Genomic DNA, 6,000 nt, shown 5'->3' with positions numbered 1-6,000 from the left:
CGAAGTGCTCCATTCTCCACTGTAACTAATTTCACCGACATTAATTAGGGTTTTCTCACTAACAGACACAGGTGAAGACTGAGGAACAACAGAGGTGAAGACCAAGGAAAGGCCTAGCTTACAGAAAGGTTGAGGAACAATAGAGGTGAAGACCGAGGAAGGGCCTGGCTTACCGAAAGGGCCTAGAGGAAAGGGCTTGAGATTGGGCTTTGGAGTTACTTCCCCATGACTTTCTCTAGTTAAGGAAAGACTTGAGGTGGAAGGAAAGCGAAGCCAGACCTCCATTCATAGTCCATATCCTTATTCAAAGAAGGTAGCCAGAATATGGTTTCCAAATATCCCGGATATATTCTTTTAATAACTAGATTTCATGCGGTTATGGAAGGAATGCACGGATAGATGGAAGGAGAGGCTTTGTTTTCTAATAGGTCTTCCAAAGATAGAACGATAAGCCGACTTGGAGAAAGCGAAGTTTCATTGGTCTAGGCTGAGGGTCGTGCTTATAGGCTCAGAACGGTACGGTCTAGGCTCAAAGTCAGAATCCCAATTGCAATGGCTATTCCATACCCGAACCCTACTTTACTTATATTCTCTGCATCAATGAGGCTACTATTGTTGCTCATTTCTGCTATTCTATTTTGGAACTGGAAGCTCTCCTTTCAACATGAAGTTTTCCCTTCAATATTTATAGGAAAATAATCAGTATCACCATGGGCGTCCGCCATTGATGAAAGCTGACATTCCAACAACCCCGAATTGTTGCTTCAAGCTCCATCCATGGGTCACCTACTTCGTCAGGCAGATCTTTAAGGCTCGAAGGCCATGAAGTTGAAACTGGTGCACCTGTAGTGGGTTGTTCGATTATCCTTATGTCTCCTATATTGACATATTAGCAGACATATTACCATGATACGATGTTAAATGGCATGGTTTACACCTTGCATGCTATGCTATGGAGGAGGTGAGGCATGTGGCGCTCATGGGAGGGCCCACATGGTCCATGGACGTCTTTTTATTTTTATTTTTTTAAGCACTTTAATAACTTTGTGAACCTTAACTTTAAACTAATTCTTATTGCTACAGAGTTGGTTTGAACTAGTTCTTATTGTTTATTGCTGCAGAGTTGGTTTGAACTAATTCTTATTGCTGCAGAGTTGGTTTGAAGTTCTTAGTGTTAGAGCTACCAGAGAAACAATGGTAGAATATTGTGAGATTGCAGTGTGGGGACAAGGATATTGCAGCAGATGTAATAGTTTCTTTTCAATTGCGCAGAACCTGAATTTAGGTACTCCTCTGTAGTCCACACAGGTATGCATTCACTCTTTCTAAATGTCATATTCAGATGCCATATTCAGATAGGAACAAGTGGCCATTCACTCTTTCTAAATTCAGAGTACTTTTATACAAATCCATACATGCATCGGATTCAGTTTTCATGAAGAAATATTTGATTCCCAACTATTTAAGTGCGTGTTTATTGTCATTGTCGTTGAAATGCTTGAATGCATCCTATTAATTAACATACAGAGCTGGAGACCTTATTTTTAGACTTGTATCTTTTCTAGTTTCAATATTACTTGTTTTACAATTAATTTCTGTTTTCTGTCATAAAATGAGGGATGGAAATCAAAATGGTAGTCGCTTCATTTTCCCCTAATAAAATGAAGGATATACATGAAAGAATCTGAGAATTGTCTCCATATCAAGAAACATCTAGATCGATCCCCACAGGAAAATAATCTTGAATTGCTAAGAGCATTGCTGGTGACCCATGGCAGAGATTTTCTTTTACATGAACATACAGAACAGGTAATTACTTAATTACCCTTAGATTTCAGCTAATTGAAACATAATTTAAGTTTTTTATAACAGGACAAACAATGTCATTTATCTGATATAATTGTAGGTGGAGGTTGATGTTCTGAGAGAATCAATGAAGGGATTTCAGCTGAGCTTGCCTTTTTGAAGACGGAATGCGAACAACCAGTCGTTTTCAATAGCGAGAACTGAATGACCAGGCACTTGACTAGGTAGGACCAGCACTAACTGACTGGTTCGACTAATTCTCTTAAGCCACTGCCTGCTGGGGAGGCGAGTTCCAATTCTGGTGATTGCATCACTCAACGGCAGCAGCAGCAGCAGAACCTTCAGTTTCCCATGACAGGTCTCTCTGTACAAGTATGTTCCTGTTATGATCTAGTTCCATATTTTGTATTATGTAGTTGCTTTATTCTTAAAGTGTTCTTCTGATAGTGCTAGATGGTCATCAATGTTTTGCAAGATTGAAACTATGCTATCTTATATGTGTCTTCATTTTGAGGTTAAATTTGTAATTCTAATAATAGAAGTTAAAATCTAGCATTAGGTACTTGAGAATGATATAATTAGCCATATTTTTTAATGTTATATGTGCTAGGTTGGTTTTGACGAGCCAATTTATATATGAACTAAGTGTATGGCACTAGCAATTTATATTAGTTATAACTTATGGGTTGGAACTATATATTTATGGAAAGCATTTGTTTCTTTATTCTGTAGTTAGTCAAGAAATGGAGTTTCCCGACTATTTGGGTGCCAACAATAATGGAGGAGGATCTGGATCTATGACTTGGACTTGGATTGGAATGCAGGTACATTATATGGGCTTTGATCCTTATCCTTTAGTAGAAGCATTACGATCCACTAAACATACAATTACAAGCCATTTCACTTTCAAGTGGGTTGAGTTACCAACTAAGGCTATGGAAATGGGCTTCATTTTGTGCTTCTGAACAAATGGCTGAACAAGAAGCTTAAGATATGAGGCAGCTCTCTTTGCTGCTCAGTGTAGCAATTTGAAACGGTTGTTGCCTATTTGGATTGGGAATCAGCATGTTGGGCTATGGTTAAGTCATGGCTTGACATTCAAGTCGATTTGGAGCAGTATCCAGCAATCCAAATTGGATAGGAATGACCCAACGCAATAGGTGATTCCAATATGCCAGGCTTATTAATACCTGAAGCACCCATAACAGTAGCAGCATCAATACCAGTCCCAGCAGTCAAAGCATATAAAAAATGGTAAGAGTATGTCAACCAAAGACAAATTACTTGAATTGCAACTCATCCTAGTAACTTGTATGGTTCTAATACGTTAAGAAGCTGCCTGGTATGACATGGACAGCTCCATATAGAGTGTCATGATCTTATCGATATGACTTCATATGTGAAATATTTGCCATGATAGTGGATGAGTTCAATAGCCCAAATCAAGTTCTAGTCTAAGAAGCTTCTTCTAGTTTAGTCCTTGAATGTTGGTCCCTAAACCCTTAAAAGGGCCCGTTAAGGCAACCCAACCAGTAAACATAGATAACGTGTGGGTATTTTGAAATAGTTGTTGTCGAGGAAGAAAACAGTATTATCCCTCCTCTGAATAATATGCAGAGACATTGAGACAATATATTTAACATATTGTGCTTAAAGCTTCATCTTGTAATACAAACCTAATACAAAGCCCATAACAATGTTATGGGTGATCACATTATTTAAGCTTAATCATAATAAAATGTTGGTCCAACAAAATATCATATTTGATAGTAGCCAACAATCTTAGTAGAATATGATAGCAGTACATCACTTAGAACACTGAATACAAGAGAGGAGGAAAGCCAACTCAATTTGTTGCACCAGTGGATTCTTGAGCCTGTTTCTCATTCCATTGTTGGGGAGTCAATGTCATCTTTAGGGAAAGGGCATGAATGCCCTTCAGCTCTTCTGCCAGTGTTGAATTTACCATACGATGACGATCAAGCCACCTCTTTCCATCAAATTGGGATGAAACTATCTCAACAACAAACTTTGCTCCACATCTGCAAAATTACAACTTTCAAAGAGCTTGAGCTCATGACATAACTCATCAAATGGGCGGTGATTTCTCTCAATCAGATACATGTTTCAAATCCAAGTGGAATTACATTTATATTGACAGTGTTCAAATTGGTAAAAATGTTTTACTGGCAGCAACTGGATTGAATTATCTTGAATTGATTTATACTTTGCAAAGTTTTGAGCAGTTTTTGGAATAAAATCAGAGCAGTCAAAACTTCCAATACTGGTTGGATAACAAATAATTCTACTGTGTGTGTGTGGAGGTAGTTAATTCTGTCATTCAATTGGCACAACTTTGAGGAAATTACAAATCTAACTTCACTGAGCTTCAAGTTGGGTACTTACCCACCAGATGTGTCCTCAACATTCTGTTACATTCACACAAAACCATAACAGAATTAGCAATAGAAAAATGAAAGACATGGTCAATACAATGAAACTTTTGGCCATATATCCTCATGGCTTTTTGGGACGTGGATAGTTTTCTGGAGTGAATTGTGTGTATTAGTTAATGGAGTGAATTGTGTGTATTAGCTAATTTCATTGAGGTGTGGATAGTTTTCTGGAATGAACTGTGTATATTAGCTAATCTCAACTTATCCTCCTGGCCCTTTTGGGAAGTGGATAGTTTTCTGGAGTGAACTGTATATATTAGCTAATGGAGTGAACTGGGTGTATTAACTAATTTCATTGAGGCATTGATAGTTTTCTGGAGTGAACTGTGTATTATGTGTATTAGCTAATCTCAAAGTAGATAGTTTTTTGGAGTGAACTGTGTATTAGAAAATCTGTTTTTAAACATGACTAATCGTGGAAAAATTGAAAAAATAAAAAGCATTATCAAGAAATGGCAAAACTATGGCAAGATTGGAAGATCACGCAGTGGCTTGGGCAGCTCCAACCATACAGACGATTCCTGCGATTTTGGAGACCAAGATGAGCAAAATTTCGAGGTGCCTGCAGGGCATAGAACAGTGTACGTTGGTAAGTCCAGGAGATGCTATGTTGTAAGTGAAAATCATCTCAATCATCCATTGTTGAAGGTGCTCATTGAGAAATCTCATGAGGGTTCATGTGGAGCTGACCTTAGTGGGGAAACAATTTCCTGTGAGGTCGTTCTTTTTGAGCATTTGTTGTGGATGCTGAAAAATGCAGATCCAGAAGCCATTAAGAGTGAATGTTTGGAGGAATTGGTTGAATTCTATGCCTCTTAATAAAAAGGGGTAGGGATATATTTATGTAGAGCCACAGCTAATTCTGGGAGGAAATTCCAAATAATGTCATAATGAAGAAAGGTATTTGGAGTATTTATGTCTTTGAAAGGATTTTAAAGGTATCAGACTCAGTAATGGTACTGTGTAGTGTTGTCAGTGAAATGCAACATCCTCTACCAACCTTCTAGGTGTCATGCCTTCTAATCCTTCTCTGAACTCGTTTTTTTGGTTATAATTTATCACAAGCTATTACTATGATGGTAATGGTATATGGCTATAGGGGTTTTGCTTACAATAATAGTTAATATGGTCTCTTCTAAACATTTTGTTTAGGTGGTATCAAGGTTTTAGAAATCTAACTTTCATTTTGCAAGCTTTTCAATGGGATTCTCCCTACTTGCAGTCTAGGGCTAAGTTTTGAGTCTGAATTATCAACAATACTCGTAGAGATCGATGCTAGTCACTTAGCAATGTCAACAGAAACAAGCTTTGGCATTGTATATTGTATTGAGAACATCTCAGCTTTATGATTTCTGTGTCATTGTATATTGTATTCAGAATAGCTGGGCTTTATGAATTCTGTGGCAATGTATATTGTATTCAGAACTTCTCAGCTTTATGATTTCTGAAAGCTTATAAAATCTGTATTACTTTACTTTTGCAGAGTTGGTCGTGATAATTTTTTTGTTTTTATTGGAAAAAAAAATATCCATAATTTTATTCATAAAAAAGAAAGAACAATATTTAACTCTTCAATGGAATGTATTAATCTCTTGCAGATTTAATTTACTTTTCATGCATGATAAAGTACTCAATGCTTGGTGCATCAGAAAGATGTTACTCTGTGAATCATATTTGCATTCAGAAGAAAACGAATCGATATTGTTATTGGAAATGATTGGGTCCCTTAATTTTCTAC

This window comes from Pinus tabuliformis, chromosome 8 (genome assembly GCF_031772625.1).
Source record: "Pinus tabuliformis cultivar Carrire ecotype Pingquan chromosome 8, CPIR1, whole genome shotgun sequence".
Classification (NCBI taxonomy): domain Eukaryota; kingdom Viridiplantae; phylum Streptophyta; class Pinopsida; order Pinales; family Pinaceae; genus Pinus; species Pinus tabuliformis.
This window is presented reverse-complemented; position numbering follows the sequence as displayed.